The sequence below is a fragment of the Zootoca vivipara genome, chromosome 13 (assembly GCF_963506605.1).
Source record: "Zootoca vivipara chromosome 13, rZooViv1.1, whole genome shotgun sequence".
Classification (NCBI taxonomy): domain Eukaryota; kingdom Metazoa; phylum Chordata; class Lepidosauria; order Squamata; family Lacertidae; genus Zootoca; species Zootoca vivipara.
The window spans coordinates 39,632,260-39,651,779 of record NC_083288.1 but is presented as its reverse complement, the minus strand read 5'-3'; the positions used below and the strand labels follow the sequence as shown (position 1 = coordinate 39,651,779).

General features: G+C 44.3%; 1 protein-coding gene across 1 annotated transcript in view; it reads left to right on the top strand.

Annotated features, from left to right (window-relative positions):
* The window catches only part of LOC132593050 (uncharacterized), a 194,476-nt gene that overhangs the window by 151,625 nt on the left and 23,331 nt on the right, over positions 1-19,520 (top strand). The window lies entirely within an intron of this gene.

Below are 19,520 nucleotides of genomic sequence, written 5' to 3'. Positions count from 1 at the left end.
AAATGTTCTAACCCCTGAATCAGAGTCTTCCAATGGCTTGCAATAGTATGCTGTGCTGCACGTCATCAAGAGAGCAATGAGGCTCTTGTGGGAAAGTTGTTGAGTAGCTTCTGAATTGTATGATAGGGATGCTATTTTAATTAATCAGAAAGACCCTAATATTTTCTGTAACAGTTTTACTTTATTTATTGCTTAAAACTGAAAATCTTCAAACCCATAACTTATTCAAGGGGGAGAAATTGTGTTGTTTACTCAGTCTGAAGGGGCCAACATTTGCTGCACAGATAAATTCTGCCTCCTTTGAACAACTTCCGGCCGTGCGGTTTAGATGCAGCATGCTTTGACAATACAGACATTATATGGACTCTGCATTCCACTCCACTCCCACTTGCCATAGACACTGGAAATATATTTATATATTTAGGGTGGGGGTGGGGAGTCAGTGTGATCCCCCCACCCCACCCAGGGCATTGGATGTAGATTAAGAACATAAATTGTTTAGCGCCAATATTTTTTTGGGGGGGGGCAATTAAACAAATAAGACTTGGGGGGAGGGAATAAACAACTGGTATGGATCTTTCCCACCCGCAGATGACCTGGTCATGCCCTCTGATGTGGACAGAATGCAGAGAGAGGTGGGAAAAGAAAAAGTGTGGTAAGTTCTTTGCTATTTTGGCAAAGGGCCAGGACTCCGTTCTGGAAGCATTTCAGGTTAGTTGGCATGAGGCAACATTAGAAATTTGCTTGGGAGGGAGATGCAACTAGAAACAAGGATGGACAAATCTGTTACTTTTGGGGTGATAAGTAATAGTTTCCTTCTCAATGTGGGGAGACTCATCTTTGAAGAAATCTTGGGTGCGAGGCCAGAGCGGAACCTGTCAGCCAGTTCAAGCTTCTGTATGCTTGGCCATTGGTCATGCTTTGCAAGCAGAAAATGTCACTAAGGTCAAGCAGTGGGGTACAACTTGGAGACAGATGCAAAATGGACCACAAAGAGTAGATATATTCTTGACAGTTATTAAAGTGGTGGCAAATCACATCATAGTTTCTTTTCATTATGGATTATTTAAGCATGTTTTCTGGGTGGCAGATGAGAGTCAGATTGCAGATGGCCGAGACGGTCGGTGAGGGCAGGAGACCAGGGGTGGGGGACCTCAGGCCCAGCTTGTATCCTAACCAGATTCTAAGGCTTTCTTCCCCTGATGTGTAAAACAAATTGAACATTTCTGTGACAGGCCACTGGAAGGAGTCGCAATCTCTGCTAAGAAGATAATCTGCAAGAGAAGAAAAGAATTAATTGAAATTCTTGGAAGAAACATTTTGCATGTGTTATACTCTCGCTATATTATCACATTGAAAGAATACTGGGTCTTGCTGGAAGCAGAGGAAGACTCCAAGGAGAAAAGTAAAAAATTGCTGCGTATGATCCAGGAAAGGGGGGAGCAAGCTTGTTGCCGGTTCCTTGAATGTGTAGAAATGGAACATCTGGGTTCCATCCAGAATGTGCTGCTTGCAATACATGGTGAGTTTGGCTTCCTAAACTTCAAGGACAATGCACCTTCCTCGTTGCAACAATCAATTCAGGTAAAGAATTGTATTTCTTTTACAGGCTCAGGGCAAGATCCAATCTGGACTTCTGGCCACTCGGGGCTACAGTTAAAATCCCCCCTGTTTGCAGAGGAAGGAAGGAGCAGGAAGATGGAAAACCCAGCAGGTTCTGGGGAAAGTGACCGGGGTAGCTGGTGCCCCAGTAAGGTAAGAGGATCCAGTTTTTTTAATCATTTGCATTACCTACCTATAGTAATGCACTGGTACTTCTAAAGCAAAGGTTCTGAATCTGAATTTCCACTTCACTGTGTACATTAATTAATGAACTTGCTGTTCAGTTTCAAAGGCTGGTAGTAGCAAGGCTGCCTCTAGACAGGTGGCTGCTGGTGCCAAGAAATCGTCACACTTCTGCAGAATTGCCAGCGGCATTGCAGTGGACTTTCCATGATGTGATTCCTGTTTACTAGTCCAACCTATGCAGCTGTCCCACACAGGGATCAACCCGACAACCTTGGCATTATCGGCACCATGTTCTTTACCAACTGAGCTATCCAGGCTCAGCTAGTATATGCTGACAAGTCCTCACTCCTGCCAGCAGTCATGTGGCAGCATCCTGCACTAGCTGCAGCCTCCAGATAAAGTGTGAGGGATGCCCCACATACATCATCTTCATCATCATCATCAACAACAACAACAACAACAATATATATTTTCACAGCCACTCTGGGAGGCTCCCAACAGAATATTAAAGACACAATAAAACATCAAACATTAAAAACTTCCCTAAACAGGGCTGCCTTAAAGTGTCTTCTAAAAGTCAGATGCTTGTTTATTTCCTTGACATCTGACGGGAGGGCGTTCCACAGGGCAGGCACCACTACCGAGAAGGCCCTCTGCCTGGTTCCCTGTAACCTCACTTCTCGCAGAGCGCATTGCAGTAACCCAGTCTTGGAAGTAACCAATGCGTGAACTACCATGTCAAGGTTTATTCGGTCCAGAAATGGCTGTAGCTGATGAACCAGTCACAGTTGGTAAAAGGTATTTCCAGCCGCCGAGGCGACCTGAGCTTCAGAGCTGGATTGAGAAGCACCTCCAAACTCTGAACTCGCTCCTTCAGCAGGAGTGCAACCCCATCCAGGGTAGGCAGCAGACCATTTTCTCAGGCTCAGGTGTTATTCACTCACAGTGCCTCAGTCTTGCCAGGATTCAAGCTCAGCTTGTTTTTCCCCAACCACTTAATCACTGTGTCCAGGCAATTATCCAGAGACTGAGCAGTTCAGATGTTACGGAGAAATAGAGCGGAGTGCCTTCAGCATACTGATGGCACCTTGGCCCAAAAATCCTAATGCCCACTCCCAGCAGTTTCATGTAGATATTAAATAGCACTAGATATAAGATAGGGGCCCCTGTGGCCCCCCATAACGTAGCTGCCAGGGGGTCGGAAGGCACTCTCCCAATGCTACTCTCTGAGCTCAGTCCTGATGGTAGGCTTGGAACTATGGTAAAACAGTGTCCCCAATTCCCATTCCCCAGGAGGATATCATGGTTGATGGGATCAAAAGCCAGCAAGCGATCAAGAAGCAGGAGCAAGGTAGCACTTCTGCTTGTCACTCTCTGCAAAGCTCATTCGTCAGGGTGACCAAGGCTGACTCGGGGGCTCATCCACATTTCTGCTTGTGCCATGATTAAACAGCACAGGTCCGAGCAGTTTTCTATTTGACCAGCGCTTTCTAGGCATGGAGCCAAGTGGTTTCCCACTTGGCACATTCCTTTCTAAGGGCAAACCCCCATTATGTAACAACAGAAATTGCAATCCAAGGAAAACTCAATTGTCCACTTGCTCCGATTTGAGCGCTAAAAAGAGGTTTTCCCCAGGGGAGAGCAGCAGGAGAAAAAGCAGTGTGGATAAGCTCTCAGTTCTGTAGCCAGGACTGAACCCATATTGGAAAGGATCTACGTACTGTAATCTGTATCCTTCAAGAATGCTTGCAGCTGCCCCACTACAGCCCCTGTCAGTAATTCGGCCATCCTGGGGGCCAGTTGTCAGACTGGTCCCACAGGCCAAATATGTGATTGCTCTCACAAACGTGATGAACAACACACAAGTCAGTAAATAAGGCTTAACTGCTTTATTTACATATAAACAAACCGGGAGCTCTACATCATGGCTCCCTCTCTCTGGCATAACAGCCAGTAAAGAGAAATAACAAAAGGAACAACAGTCCCACGTAGTACAGCAAGATAAACATCCTGTCTACGTCACTTCCACTCCGTGGAAATGAAAACACATACAGTCATATGATACACAATAACCCTATGACTGCAGACGGGGAATGAATCCTAACAGCCCCCTCCACACCTCCCCCCAAAAGGGGATATTTGCAACTTGCTGATAGTTGTTCCATTCCAAACCATGCTTGTCCTCATCTCTCATGCTGGGGAATGCAAAAGAGACAGTGTCGACACCAGTGAGTATACCGTTTGATTCATTTTTGAGGCTCTTGCAATTTAGGGTTTCTATCTTAAATCACTTTTCAGTTATTATTTATTGAATTTATATACCACCCTATACCTGGAGGTCTCAGGGTGGTTCACAGAACAAAATAAAAATAAAACCACAAGATATACAATCAAAAAAATAAAAACAACAACCCAATAACGCCCCAAAGGCCAGGTTAAAAAGGAACATTTCTGCTTGGTGCCTAAAGGTGTATAATGAAGGCGACAGGTGAACTTCCCTGAGGAGAGCACACAAAGGAGGGCCTCAGAAAGTGATCTCAGGGTCCAGGTAGGTTCATATGGAAAGAGGCAGGCCTGGAGGTATTGCGGTCCTGAGCCGTTTAAGGCATGGGTAGGCAAACTAAGGCCCGGGGGCCGGATCCGGTCCAATCACCTTCTAAATCCGGCCCACAGACGGTCCAGGAACAAGCGTGCTTTTACATGAGTAGAATGTGTGCTTTCATTTAAAATGCATCTCTAGGTTATTTGTTCATTCCCCCCCCCAAAAAAATATAGTCCAGCCCCTCACAAGGTCTGAGGGACAGTGGACCGGCCCCCTGCTGAAAAAGTTTGCTGGTCCCTGGTTAAGGCTTCAGATGTAAAAATCAACACTTTAAATTGGATCCAGAAACTAATTGGTAGCCAGTGCGGTCAGACCAGGATCGGTGTAATAAGCTCAAACTGACTTGCTCCAGTGAGCAACTAGATGGGAAGTAGATATTGGATAATATGACTGTCTGTATGTGTGACATCATCAAAAATGTTCTTGCATGCCACCCCAATCTTTGAGGTGTACAAGATTCCAGGCACTTACCCTGGGTCCAGCTTCCCTGCAAGGAGGGACAGCAGAGACTCTGGTGTCCTTATGACAGATGCTTTATTTACACGTATGTACAACCTGAGCCTACGATGGAGGGGCTCATAGCATTAACACCCCAACAGGTCCTGCTTCTCCCATAGTCACAGCCTTTGATTTCAAACAGAAATCAAGCATAATTCTCACTCTCTGCCATCATACATTCCTGCACTAGCTATTGTCCTTTTAAGTACCAGCCAAATGAGGAGAGAGAAAGGCTTGTCCATTTGCCCAGAGAGCACCATCACTTCTTCTGTTATACTAAGGATGATTATCCTTAGGGGGGACTATGCCCAGTTCTATCACAAAGAAACTTGCCTGACTAGTTCAGCAATGGAATCAAATCCTCCATTACAATTTAATCCTCGCTGGATCCAGGACCCCAAGAATTACACAGGACTCAGGCATCATACAGACTGATACCCCCCCCCCAATCACAATATGCTGGTGGCTACCCTCGAGTGACGACACTCCACACCGTCATGTATTTAAGACTTTTATTGGTGCATACTTACTTACAGTGCAAGAGATAAGAGAAACATGACTGTTCAGTCTTCATCAGAATCTCGCAATGGTGCTTTCTGGCTACACGCCCAGCAAAGTTGTTTGGGCACCCCAAAACGCCACCCCTTCCTCCTACGGGAGCTGGCATTCCTCAAATCAGGCGTTGGGGGGAAAGGGCGCCTGTCCGATGCTCCGCCGCTGGCCATTTCCTGTATAGGAGCTCTAGGCTGCAGTCGTGGCTCTTGGATGCTGCCGGAGCCCTGTACCGACCTGCTCACTTCCTCCTGCCCTTCACTGGACCCGCTGCTGGAGCTCTGACGGTTGAGGAGCTGGACTTTATGATGGGGGGCTGTTCTCTGTAACTCCGCCCCCTTACAGGATAGAAAGGGTTTCTGGCTGCAAGGACAATGATGGAGGCATTGTGGAAGATTTTGCGGCCCATCATTTTAACTGCAAGAATTGCTAGTTAGTGAATGAAGGGGTTAAACCTCACAGAGTTTCTTAATTGCTTGAGAAGGCTCTGTGAGGTCACTCCCCCTCTCCTCCTGAGAGGAAGTAAAAGTTTCTTCCTGTTCCTCTCTTTCTCTCTCCTTTGTGGAACATAGATCAGAGAACAAGTGTCTGAGCTCCTCTCTGAACCCAGACTCCATTTTGGACCTGACTTTGTAATTTTGTACTCAATAAATTTGTCTACCTGCATTGCTTTTGCTGTGGCACGCAGATCTATGACTGAGACCTCATATTATGGAAGTAGTAAACCTTTTAAAACTTACTCAATGTGTGATCTAATTCATTGTGAGACGGGTAGAGACGGGAGAGCACATTGCCAATGCTTAATAGTGGGATATTTAAAAGGTCTAGCAACCTATATTTCCTGTGATTTGCAAAGGCAGATACATAATTGTTCAAGATTCTGGGTGATTTTTAAACTTCTGACTTATTATTTTAATGTTTATCTTATATTCTGCAAAGTGCTTTTACAGCTAAGCAGTACAGTCATACCTTGAATCCCAAACGCCTTGCAAGTCGAACATTTTGGCTCCTAAACGCTGCAAACCCAGAAGTGAGTGTTCCGGTTTGCGAACGTTCTTTGGAACCCAAATGTCTGACGCAGGTTCCATGGCTTCCGATTGGCTGCAGGAAGCCGTGCCTTGGTTTCCAAACGTTTTGGAAGTCAAATGGACTTTTGAGGTACCACTGTATATGAATTTTGTTTAAAAAGTGAAATAAACGAACAGCTGAAAGGCGTCAGATTGGCCTCCCCTGGTGTAAAGCTTTCCTCCTTCCACCCTCATAGCTCCCAATGAAGAGAGGATCAGAATTAATCTCCCTCCATTTGCAGAGGGCTGAGGAAAATGACAGTCCTTTTTCCTTAACTCATGCTGAGTTCCATGAGACGGCATTCCTTTTTCCTTACTCCTTCCCAGTGAGGGCAAGGAGCTTCTGTGCCTCATTCCTGCAGTTGATAGCTCTGAGGACATTGGCCGTCACCTGCACAGCATAATCTTCCAGGTAGAAACTCAGAAGGCGCTGGCTTAAGTCCACCACATTTGCCTTCTCCAGTGTCCCCAGGGGGATGTTGTCATAGCCCTCCCTGAGGGGGAACTCGTGGAGCTTGAGCTTGAATCGCTTGAGTTTGTCCTCCTCCAAGTTCTCCAGCATGGAGATCAGGCAGTCTGCGATAGTCTTCTCCGTTGCTCTGCAATGTCACCCCCAGCAGCAGAGAAAAGCAGGCACAAAACAAGAGAAGCTCAGCAAATGGACCTGGGAATGAGTCAGATCATTGGGAGATGCTGCCAACTTCCATAACTATGGATGGCACTGAGGGGAGGGGGAGAGGTTGGCTGCTACATGGAGCCAAAATGGGATAAAGAAGGTCAAATGACCTGTATTTCCACATTATACTGCTGCCTGACCATTCTAGCATGGGAGAGCCGAGAAGCAGAATTCCCTTCATCAGCTCTGCTGCGAAAGGCCTGCTCCATCATGCCTCCTCTCCCACAACTGTCCTCTGGGGACAGCCATTTCATCAGGCTGCCTCAGTGGGAGAGATGGGAACAGCTGTCTAGATATTGGGCCTGGGTTCTGGAGTTCTATTTCCCCTTTCTCTCCTTGCCCCCTTCCCCTTGTGTGTTGTACAGGCAGTGACCGTTTTATTCACGTCCGATTTGTGTGTGGCTGCATATCGCGACAAAGCCAGAAGGGACCAAAAAGTGGCACAAAAAGGGGTGGAGGCGTTTGCAGGCTTTAGAAATGGGTGTTCCGATTATACACGATTTCACGTAAGTGTGCAGTGTCTCGGAACATAACCCCCATGCAAATTGGTTACTGTTTGTGTTTTTATTTGTTTGTTTATTTCTTAGAATGTGACCCTGCAAGTAGGAAGTGTCTGGTTTTAATGTCAGATGTTTCTCTGGGTTCTGTTATATTTTGCTGGATGCCGCCCAGAGTGGCTGGGGCAACCCATCCAGATGGGTGGGGTAAAAGGAATAAATTATTTTTATTGGTCTTTACTTTGCAACTGGGGGGTCTCTCCTAGTGGAGTGTGTGTTCAGCCCCAGCTTTTTAATCTAGGTACCCAGCCATTTTCCTCTTGTTAATCCCCCCCCAAAAAAACGGGTCACAGGAATTAATATATTTCCCCCTCTCCTTCAAGAGAAAGGGTTAATCCCTACCTGCCTTCTGCACCACGGCCTGAGTCAGTTCTCTGGGATGGTGTATGGGGCAGTGAGGAGCCACAATCACCTGGAAAGGAGAGAGGGAAAGAGGATATGAATGAAGCAAGCAGGAACGATAAGAAATTGATGACGATGGGAGATGAGTTATTGGGAGCCCATGCCCTGGGTTCCTCTGGCATGTTGTAACAAATCTCTCTTCTCTATTACTAACAGTATGCAGAAGGTATTCAGTTGAGGATCACACAAACCCCTATTCCTTCTTTCTCCCAAATAAACTCCCTGTTTATATATGGGTTTGCTAGTACATAGAGTAAAATTCCAGCTTTCCAAATCACGTGGCTCTGTATCCTTAAAAACTCCAGGCAAATTTTACAGGAACAATCTTGTGGCCTCAGTAAGGTTTCCCTCTCAACTCAGGTTCACCTCAGCAGCTGTTGCCTCAGCACTTTAGCTACTTCAAGGCACTCTTTCCCTCCACTTGCCTCCACTGTGCCTGACTTTGAGATACAAACTATCCACCTGCTCCTCAGGCTTAGTTTTATCTCCACTCTTCAGTCACCACCCTTTTGAGTTTAGATAAGTTGCTGGAATAAGGAGGAACATGCAATTTGACACAACATAGATGAAAGCTTTATTTAACTGGAGAACGTGTATATTTCTTTATGATTTCATTTGTTTAAACTCTTAGTTCAACATATTCGATTATTCCATAAAACGAGTACATTCGATTAATCCTAGCATCCAACCAAACTTCCCACTTTCCCACTATATCTCTCTCACTCCCTCATCCCTCTTCTTCCCTCTCTCAACTGTCATTAACTGCCGTTCCCTCCTTATAGAATGTCCATAACCCCGCCCCCATAATCATATGCTGTCACTCAAGGTAGGAGATGTATTAACCCTTTTTCATACAGGTGGAAACCAACATATTTCCTACTAGGGTAAGTTCATCACACATGTCTAGATAGGTGAGTTCAACCAAACTTTAAAAACCTAGGTGTGGCATCAAAGAACATGATGCAGCCAGGTCAGCTTGTCTAGGAAGGCTCTTCCATGACATTACAGAGGTTACTTTTTATTATTATTCTGCCATGTGTGTAGCACTGTATCACCAGTTGCTCTGTGCCCCCTTGGGAGGGAGGTGGGATATAACTTCAGGGAAATAGAACTTGCTTACCTTCTACTGGGCACAGAATAGAGGAATTCATCTGACCTAGATCTAACTCTTCTGCAAGAGAACAGGAAAGAGGCAAAGAGGGAACGTGACTGGGATGCTCTTTGCCATCCTGCCTCCCAACCTACGGTCCAACCTTGTGATCTTCCCTCGGTCATACGTACCTCGTTTCACATGGGCCTTCCAGATGAGTTTATTTGTGCGCTTCTCCACCAGCTTGAAGCTGAACTTCTCTTGCATTTGCTCAGGAGCCAGCTCCACGTACTGCTGCAGCTTCTCAGCATCCAGGTATTGAAACTTCACTTCCTGTGGGAAAGTGGGAAACCTCTGTAGGTGTGAATGTGGCTTAGGCCCACCCATGATTCCAGGAGAGTCAAATTAAAGGGCGACCAGGGGTCCTAGTTTAGTTCCTTCCCATTCTCATGCGTCACAGCTTGGCTCTGCATTGACAGAATATTTCATCATCTTTGTGTCTCACCTCAGGCCAGATTGTGACGTCGTCTAAGGTCTGCACAAAGACCTGAGTGCCAATCTTCAGACTTTTCAGGGTCCCAGGGGGTTTCCTCTATTCTCTGTGAATGGCAATTTGCTTCATGCTCATCAACAGCTTGGGAAGGGCAAACAAGGTCACTTTTGAGACATGCAAAGAAGGCAGCAAACTCCTAGAATACTTGGTGCCTTTCAAATAGGATGAAGGGCATTTGGAGCAGAAGCTCAGCTCTTTTACTCGAAGCCCCACAACTTTCTTGGCATTCTTACAGTAGATAAGGCAGGGATAGGGAATCTGCTGCCTTCCAGATGCTGCTGGCCTTCCTTCGGCCCCAGCCGGCATGGGGCAGGGATGATGGATATTGTAGTCCAACAACATCTGAAAGGACACAGGTTCTCCATCTGAAGGGCAAGGAAAACTAAACTGCTTTGGCACTAGAAACTAAAATATGGACAGGAGATTTATTGGCCACATGAGAAACTCAAGTTGGGGCTCTTGGATTGGCTAGGTTGAACTGTGACACAGCAGAGAGCTACCAGCAACCCTGGGTCAGTCTCCTGATGAGACAATGCAGGAACTCACAGAAGGAATTACACTTCAATATTACCATGAAACATAAGGCAACATTTCTAGGAGCAGTTGAAATTGATAAGGCAAAATTACAGTGTGCTTTATCTCCAACATGCCAACATTGCAAACTAGGAGGGTTGTTTTCCTCCAAGAGCTCATAAGCATAGTGGTACCTCGGCTTAAGAACAGTACTGGAAGTTTGAGAACTTTACCTCGATCTAAGAACGAAATCCGAATGGTGGAAGGGCACCAGCGGCGGGAGGCCTCATTAGGGAAAGAGCGCCTCGATTTAAGAACAGTTTCGGTTTAAGAACGAACTTCCGGAACGGATTAAGTTCATAAACCGAGGTACCACTGTACCAAGTCTATTCCTAAATAAGCTAAGGGGAATTTGCTCTTCATGAAATGTGTTTTCTCTGAGGGAACCTCCACTGGTTTCAGTGTAGCATAAATATATTCCATTTTCACAATCTGGCAACAACTGCTGACTGGTTCTCTAGGCAAGGCCTTTGGCTGTTAGCAAGGAGATTGCCAAACAAATGAAAATTGTTTATTTCAATATTGGAAAGTTCACTTTTAGTAAACACCACTGCTATTGGGAACCAAAGTAACCTTGTGAAGGGCAGCTGATAATCTCATCTCTGGTGGCATTTTCATGTTGGCTATAAGTTTGGTAAATTAGCTGAAGCCCAACTAAAGCAGTTCACTAACAATAGCACACCCTGGTGCACGATTTTTGCATTGCTATTGTGTCAGGATTAGTATGATCAAGCAAATGATACAGGCAATCTGGAATGCAAATCAAATTTGGGGATTCCCGCTTACCTTTATTAGGGAGGGGTCATTGGGTAAGAGGTATAGGTGGAATATTGGCATTTTGAATCGAAGTATCTTATAGAGCCTTGCTGATCTTTTGCTTAAACCACTTTTTGAAAATGATTCCAAGGGAAGAGAACTTGGGGTTTTCCAGCACAGCGTGATGAGGCTCCACTCTGTCTGGCTTCTCCAGCTTCATCTCCCTTTGACAAAATGTGCAATGTAGACCCTGGAATGGTCTTCAGCTAAAAAGGAGCGCAAACGAAGCATAGACAAATGTTTTGTAAGTGTGGGCTTGAGTCTGGGGGACAATGGGGCTGGCCTAGCACTATGTGCCACTGAGGCAAAACAGAAAGTGCCGTCCTCATGCCTCATGGTTGGACTGAGTGACAAAACGCATCACTTCAACCAGCCTGTTTCATGCAAGTATTTATGTTGTCATCACCATTCTTCTCAAAGTTGGTTTATGTCATTTTATGGGACAATATCCTCTCAAGGCAGGTTGCAAACAAAATATGATAGACCACAGAAAACAATGGGAATAGCACAGTTAAAATATATAGTGGAACCTCAGTTGTCAAATGTAATCCATTCCAGAAGACCGTTCAACTTCTGAAATGTTTGATAACTGAGGAGCAATTGCTGGTCAGCAAGATCCATTGAAAAAATGGAGAAACGTGCTTCAGAAGCCATTTGACTTCCAAGGCGCATTTGAAAACAAGCATTCACTTACGGGTTGTCGGCGTTCAAAAGCTAAAATGATCAACTTCCAAAGCGTTCGACAACCAAGGTTCCACTGTAGCACAAAAATGATACAAGACACAGGAAAGCCAGCACTATTGGACCATGGAAAGAAGACCACTGGCCCCATAGTGTTCTTAGCCTGTCAATGAAAGTGTCCTGTTTAGGATCTCCTTTTATGGTTATACACAGATTTCCTTCCCTCCACCATACCTGAAAGAGACAAGAAGTGAGGGATGTGAATGGCTGCCACAGCCTCTACTACCGTGTTTCTCATATTATAAGACACGTCTTATAGTTATTTTTTCCTCAAAAAAACACACTATGGCTTATTTTTAAGGGATGTCTTATTTTTTTCCTCCTCCTGCCGCGGCCGGCATTGCTGCTGCGCCTATCACTATGTCTTATTTTCAGGGTATGGCTTATATTCCTTGAATGCTTAAAAATCCTGCTATGGCTTATTTTATGGGTATGTCTTAAAATATGAGAAACAGGGTACATCCACTTGAATGTTAAACAGAGGGCCAGCGACATGCAACTCCTCAGTGTTCTGTTCTTCCAGGAGCTTCAGCCACGAATCAAAGTAGTATGTTATGGTCACAGCTTCTCTCACCTCACATATGAGATCCGTATCTCCACAACGGAAGGAGGCAGCCTTTGTGGAGCACACTCTGAATGGCACAAAGGGGAAGATGAAGGGGGAAGCGGGTTGAACATGGATCAAGAGAACTTCTTCTGCTGTTCTAATCAATATTTCTGCAAGGAGACCCTTCATATGCCATGTAAGGAGTAAGTTTAGGGAAGGAAATTGCCTGGGTAAACATCACTCTGTTGCACTCAAGCATTTTGCCATAGAGAAGCACTTTCACTAAGAGACGGCCTGATAAATAAATGTTTTCTTCCAATACCGGAAAGGTGACTTTAAAATGCTTGAGTAGGTGCAAAGTAAACTGGATAGTAGCTACTCACCTTGTTTCACCAGTGTGTTGGTGTCTGTTAGCATTTCAGTGAAGATTCTCATGGCGAATATTCTACAACATGTACCCCTTTTTGCTCTAAAAACTGGACCTAGCCCCCCATACTTCTTTAAAGTGATTGGGAGAGACTCAGGTATAAAAAAGTAGACCAGTCACCATCACATCTAGTTTGCCCCATAGTCAGCCCTCTATTTGTTATTTGAATGGGCCAAGAGCTGGCAAAAAACAGGATAGAATGCAGATGTTTTAGCTTCCTTACTTGCTCTTTTCCGTAACAGCCCAGGGCAGGTTATAACAATGAAATATACAATTAGGAAAACAAAACATTTAGAACCATGAGGTAAAGAAAAGTGTAAAAAACAGTTTAAAAACAGTTACATATTTATTTATTTTAAAAAAACTATATAAACATTTTAAAAATCCATATACAAAAGCATTTGAAAGTACTTCCAATGCAGATGGTGTGGGAATGTTCAGGAATGTGGATGAGGAGATATTGTTTAATATATCCTATCCCCGCTTGCGCTAGCAAGCACAAAACTTTAGCAGAGTAAAACATTCCCCTTTTGCAAAATACACAGCAGAAGAACGTTTGCGCAGGCTTGATTTAAGCCACTAAAATAAAGTGTATTTTCCTGGTATTTCCCCTTTTTCCCTCTTAAAAGAAAAGACACAACACAATGCTCTTAAAAGTATAAAAGATGTTTACTTACAAGCATCTCGAGGTACAGCACACTCAAGAGGTAGACTTGCTTAGTTAAAAGGTAATATATACATTGTGAAGTTCACTTATAAGAAGTGAGACTCCATCTCATCTCTCTCTCTAGGCTGGAGGCCTTGAGGGAGAGACTCACTAAGATGTGTGTAGTCCAAGAGGTCTGGTCCAAGAGAGGGAAAATGGCTGTTTCCTTCAGGATTTATCTGCCACTTCCTCAACTCATTTGCATGTGAAGGAAGAGGAAACTACGCTTAGTCATATCCTCCTCCTCAGTCCTCCAAGTGGACTATCTAGGGATTGTTGTGACTTGACTGCACTTAACCCTTTGCATCCCACAAACCCCTTCTCAGGCAATTCACAACATACACAAAAACATACATAAATAACTTTAATCAACCACCCAAGAGTCCCAGCTTGCCACGAAGATCCTGGAACTTCTCTCTTGGCAGGGGCTTTGTTAGGACATCTGCAGTCATCTGGTCAGTGTTGCAGTAACACATTTCAACAAGTCCATCCTCGATCACCTGGCGTATGTAGTGGTACCTGACCCCAATGTGTTTGGTGCGTGCAAGGAACTTTTCACTTTGTGTCAGCTTCATACTGCTCTGATTGTCCTCCATCAAGCTGACAGGTCCCGTTCTTGGCACGCCAAAGTCCTTCAGGAGCTGATCCAGCCAGGGGATCTCTCTGCAAGCTTCCGAAGCCGCAATGTACTCAGATTCTGTGGACGATAAAGCTACACATTTCTGTTTATAGCTGCCCCATGCAATAGCTCCGTCCCCATACATAAAAACATAGCCACTTGTGGATTTATAATCCTTATTGTCCCCAGCCCAATCCGCATCAGTGTACCCAAGCAGTTTAGGGTCTCTGACAGCTGGCAGTTTTAATTTACAGTCCATGGTTCCCTTTAGATAACGAACAACCCTCTTAACTCCAGCCCAATCATGCTCAGTGGGACAACTTACTTTCCTACTTAGGATCCCCACTGCACTTGCCAGGTCAGGTCTGCATGTGGTAACCAAATACAAAAGTTTGCCGACCGCTGACCTGTATTGCGTGTTGTTTGGCAGCAACTTCGAACCTTGTTGATTCTTCAAGAAGTCTGTGGCCATCGGTGTCGCAACTGGGTGTGCGTCCTGCATCTGCATGCTTTCAATCAGTTCAGTTATCTTTTGCCTTTGGCTGAGTAAGAACGATCCATCCTCTTCTCTCTCAACTTGAATTCCCAAGTAGTATTTCACTTTTCCAAGTTCCTTGACCTCTACTTCCCTGTTGAGGTGTTTGACTATGTCTTTATAGTCTTTCTCATTTGACGTAGAAATTAAAAGGTCGTCAACAAAGGCTAAAATGTACGAAAACTGTCCATTCCTTTGTTTGGTGTACAAGCACTTATCAGCAGTCCCTTGCTTGTACCCAAGCTGCACCAGCATCTCATGGAGTTTCTGGTTCCAAGCCCTCGCTGCTTGCTTCAAACCATAAAGTCCTTTCTGCAGCTTGCACACTAGATGTGCCTCATTTGGTTTAATGAAACCTTTGGGCTGCTTCATATAAATCTGCTCAGAAATTTCGCCGTGAAGAAAGGCTGTCGCAATGTCAATATGGTAAACTGACATTTGCTTAGATGCTGCAATACTTAAAAGTAGTCTGACACTGCTGTATCGAACTGTCGGTGCAAACACTTGATCGTAATCCTCTCCATACTTCTGGGAAAAACCTTGTGCCACAAGCCTAGCTTTGTAGCGTTGCACCTCCCCTTCTGAACCCTTTTTAACCTTGAACACCCATTTACTTCCAATTGCTTCCTTACCAGGAGGTAGTTCTGTGAGTGTCCAGGTCCTGTTCCGATGAAGTGCATCTATCTCCTCCTGAGCAGCTTTCCTCCAGAGACTGGCTTCATCTGGTGGCATCCTCTCTATCTCTTCCCATTTGGAAGGTTCCTGTGGAGACGCCGACCTTGTAAGGTAGGACAGCCGTAATGGTGGAACACCTCTGTTGGTTCTGGATGAGCGTCTGACCTCTGGTCTTTCGACCGCATCAGCTTCCTCATCCTCCTCCAGCAGTGGCATATCCCCATACAGCTGCTCGTCATCATCTTCGTCTCTGGTGCTGCCAGGGGCCTGGACCTCCACGTCTTCTCGGGTGTCACCTATAGGGGGTGCTACGACACTAGAAGTTGGATTAGTACTTTGTATTGGTTCAAAAGGAAAAATCACAAATTCCTCATCCTGTGGCTCCTTGGAACAATCAATGGCAGTGTCCTTTGTATCAACTTTGCCTTGCTCATCGAAGTAAATTACATGCTGCGAACTTGTCTTGCCAGTTTGCGGATCCAAGACTCTATATCCTTTTCCTCCAGAAGCGTACCCAACTAGGATCCCTGCCTTCGCTCTGGAATCAAGTTTGTGTCTGTGCTCCTTGGGCACATGATAGTAGCACAAACTTCCAAATACACGTATATGTGACAAATTTGGGGCTTTTCCATGCCAAAGTTCAAATGGTGTGCGCTCTGCGCCTTTTGTGGGCAGTCTGTTCTGAAGATAGACTGAGCAACGAGCCGCTTCACCCCACAGCCTGTGTGACAAGTTAGCTTCCTTTAGCATGCACCTTGTCATTTCCAAAATGGATCTAAATTTCCTCTCTGCAATTGAGTTTTGTTGGGGTGTGTAGGCAACTGTGGTCACGTGTGATATGCCTTCTCTAGCCATGACGGCCTGCATCTCATGTGAACAAAATTCCCCACCATTATCGGACATTAAAATGGAAGGGGCTCGCTGGAACTTGTTCTTGACCATGTTAAGATAGTCCCTGAACAATTCCACTGTCTCACTCTTCTCCTTGATAAAGTAGGCTACGCAGAATCTCGAGAAATCGTCCAAAAATATCAAAATATATTTATTACCTCCTAGAGAAGACACATTCATTGGTCCACATAGATCTGTATGGACAATGTCCAATACTTTAGTGCTTCTCTTCTCTGCACAACGTGGGAAAGAAGGTTTAGTTGCTTTCTCACTAACACAAGTTATACATTTTGATGTTGGTGTATTTGTGTTGCTTTGCTTTACCTGCAGACCTCTCACAAGATCACCTTTCTGTAGTTCCAGAATAACGTTGGTGTCTCTGTGTCCAAGTCTCTTGTGCCAGAGTTCCAGACTTCCTTCGTCCTTTTGACTTGGTTGCGCCACCTTTGCAGACTGGTTCTGCTGGTTCTCTGAAACATTAAGCTCATATACACCATCCTTTAGTGTGCCTTGAACATAAACTTCATCATGCTTAGTCACAATACATTGTCCTTTTTCAAATGTAATTTTAAAACCTTTCCTGTCCAAACTGGACACGCTGAGTAAGTTGCAATTAAGCTTTGGTGCAAACTTAACTTCAGTTATCTTAGTATTAATTGTTTCATGATCTACGTTGAATTTCAAATTCACAGTTCCTGAACCAATTGCCTTTACAATGTTGCCATCAGCAATCTCAATTTCAGAGGTTTCATCCCCATTAATCTCATTAAAATACTCCTTTTCATAACAGAAATGAGAACTCGCTCCACTGTCAAGAATCCACTTATTGCGCTTATTTTCACAATCCTGGACAGCTAAACTCCTCTCCTGCATCAACATGGTTTGCTCATGACTCCCCTTCTTAACACCTTGTGGTTTTGAGGGGTGGGATTCAACTTTATCCCCATTTTGACTCTTGCAGTTCCTTGCTATGTGGTTTTTCCCATTGCATTTAAAACAAATTATTTCTCTAGATGTCTGTCTGGACTTTCCAAAATGCTTGGATGCATAGCTGCTATCCTTCCTCCTTGGATTCCTTTCTTGAGAATCAAGGCTATCTCTGCATTCCTCTCTTAAATGGTTGATAAGCTCATTAAAAGTTAAATCCTTTGTGTGATCCATTATACTTTTAAATGGAGCAAACGTAGGTCCCAATGATGCAAGCATAAACGTTACTTTAGTCACATCATCAAAGGCTCTGGGAGTAAGGGCAATTCTTTGAACAATCTCAGAAAAATTCTTAAAATGCTCTGTAAACTCTTCTCTAGAATTCATCTTCAACTTGAGTAACTTATCCAACAAGTATCTATAGGAACTCTCTGTAGATTGTGCATAAATGCGTTCAATGTCCTCTAGGATCTTAGATGCATCATCTTCAAAATTTATCATTGATAGATGCTCATTCCTCAAACTGCTCAAAATTATGTGCTTGGCTTCATCATTTTTAATACTCCAAGCTTCTATCTTAGCTAAAGCTTCTGCATCGGTTCCTGTAGGCTTTTCTTCCTTAATGGCCTGCAGAACACGCCTAGCAGCAAGATAAACTAAAACGCGCTGCTTCCACTGCACAAAATTATTGTCATCCAGCAGCATAAAACTTGGTCTTGCCTCACTATCAAAACTGGAGCTTGCCATCTTAAAACTTCAAAAATTTCCAAAATTCAAAAATCTTTCAAAAATCAAATTCAAAATCTCAAAAATATCTTCACTACCTCTGAGCTTTCTCAGTGCTGTAAACTCTGAGGGAGGGGAGGGGTAGTTAATCCCCCAAGCACACTGCAGAACAAAGAGACCATGTGCTCAACCAGGAAATCCTAACTGGAAAAATCCTACAGAGTTCAAAATCACAATCCAAATCAATCCTTCAAAAATACACAAAATACGCAACTCTGGGCCGCAATAACCCTATGTGGGAATGTTCAGGAATGTGGATGAGGAGATATTGTTTAATATATCCTATCCCCGCTTGCGCTAGCAAGCACAAAACTTTAGCAGAGTAAAACATTCCCCTTTTTCCTCTTAAAAGAAAAGACACAACACAATGCTCTTAAAAGTATAAAAGATGTTTACTTACAAGCATCTCGAGGTACAGCACACTCAAGAGGTAGACTTGCTTAGTTAAAAGGTAATATATACATTGTGAAGTTCACTTATAAGAAGTGAGACTCCATCTCATCTCTCTCTCTAGGCTGGAGGCCTTGAGGGAGAGACTCACTAAGATGTGTGTAGTCCAAGAGGTCTGGTCCAAGAGAGGGAAAATGGCTGTTTCCTTCAGGATTTATCTGCCACTTCCTCAACTCATTTGCATGTGAAGGAAGAGGAAACTACGCTTAGTCATATCCTCCTCCTCAGTCCTCCAAGTGGACTATCTAGGGATTGTTGTGACTTGACTGCACTTAACCCTTTGCATCCCACAGATGGAGACTGAGATGAAGATCCCCAAACTGTGGCCCTCCAGATGTTTTGGCCTACAACTCCCATGATCCTTAGCTAACAGGATCAGTGGCCGGGGAAGAATGGAATTGTAGTCCAAAACATCTGGAGGACTGAAGTTTGGGGATGCCTGATCTAAACTCTTTTTGGAGGAGGAAGGTCTTCAGAGCTATGTCACCTGTCCAATGTGTAATGGGAGAGGATTCCAAAGGGTCAGAATCCCAAAATTCATTTCACAGTACAAACTGTTTCCTGACGTGAGAAATCCTTAAAAGATCCAAGAGAGATTTCACTCACCTGTATGCTTCGTGACCCCTTTCTGAGTCCCAAACCACATCTGGTTTGATTTTTTCTGGAAGCTGCTACAAGGAAATGGTGACCATTTGTATGGATAATACCAGATCTTTTTCCCCATCTGAAAACAGGGCATTCTTGTCGGTATCTGACCCCGCCCCCCCGTGACTCCCCATTTACGCTTGTCCAATATGTGTGAGACTGCTCATGCACGCATTATGCCGAACCCAGAAGTGACTCAGAAATGCTGTATCAGAAATGTTGTTATAAAACACATACCGGTACCTATACTATAAAAAATTATTTAAGTTTCACCACACCACCCTTCCTCTCCCCTCCCTGACATTATACTATAATCAACACTAACATATCATAACAAATGTAACGGATCTGTGGAAAAGACTTTACAAATTGAAAAAAGCGACAAGACACATACTTT